Source organism: Seriola lalandi, unplaced genomic scaffold (genome assembly GCF_002814215.2).
Source record: "Seriola lalandi dorsalis isolate HSWRI2012SDOR001 ecotype SW California unplaced genomic scaffold, Sedor1 jcf7180002054907, whole genome shotgun sequence".
Classification (NCBI taxonomy): domain Eukaryota; kingdom Metazoa; phylum Chordata; class Actinopteri; order Carangiformes; family Carangidae; genus Seriola; species Seriola lalandi.
Genome location: NW_019525459.1, coordinates 428305 through 429238, shown reverse-complemented (window position 1 = coordinate 429238; position 934 = coordinate 428305). Strand labels below are relative to the sequence as shown.

At 41.8% G+C, this 934-nt stretch overlaps 1 protein-coding gene across 1 annotated transcript in view; it reads left to right on the top strand.

The window, feature by feature from the left end:
- Positions 1 to 934, top strand: part of LOC111672972 (perforin-1-like) — an 8866-nt gene that overhangs the window by 633 nt on the left and 7299 nt on the right. The gene's annotated exons all lie outside the window — the stretch shown is intronic.

Genomic DNA, 934 nt, shown 5'->3' with positions numbered 1-934 from the left:
CTCTCAACATCCAATAGGTGATTTGCTGTGAACAGAACTTTGGCACAGATTAAGATAGTTTTGTACCACACGGGAGAAACTGTAATGACTTTTCGTCTGACAGCATCATCAGGACAAAGCTCCTGGACAAACCGACACCTAAAAAAATATGGTGCAACGTCCCCACCTTGAACGGGCTGACTAAAACGGGGTTATTGACTCAATCACGTGAACATTTCTATTCCTTTTAGATCTAATTTGAGGTTTAGGCGTAGTCTTTCAATCTTTCAGTCTTGCATCATGTTCAGACAATTTATATATGTCTAATAAAATGTTCTGCAGACTCACCGGTTTTACAAACATAGCAGGTCAGTTATCTTTTAGAGAAACTAGTGGTTCCCCCTGTGAGCCAAATATATGCCAATACACGAGGAGCACAAAAGGGGCTTCGGACTCACCAATTTGCAAATGGATGGAAAACGGCAGACTCAAAACTAATGTAGGTCTAGTTGAGTGATTTATTAAGAAGAAATGGGAGCAAAGGTTTACAGAATGGTGAGGCGGGCATGCGGTCCAAACAGACAAACAAATCTGGGAATGAAGAAGCAGGAATCTAAAGTGGAGTAAACAAGCCAAAGGGTTTAAACTCGGTTAGGCGAGGCAATATTCTAAGGAACCAGGACAATGTGATGTAACTGAAAAGAGGGAATATATGAAATAGGTGGAACTGAAAATTAACTGGAAAAAATGCAAAAGTGGGAAGTAAAATTGCAACAGATGCATGGTCAAAAGGTAACGCATGTGTTTATTAGTGACAATGAATCATGTTTAGAGTCTGATAACAACTGGGCCTGGTGAAGATTTTTCTCGGCACACTGAATCGGCGAGCCAACCAGGAGAGGTTTCAGGTGCCTGACTTCTGGACAGATCTGCTGCTGCCCAGATCAGCAGAGGT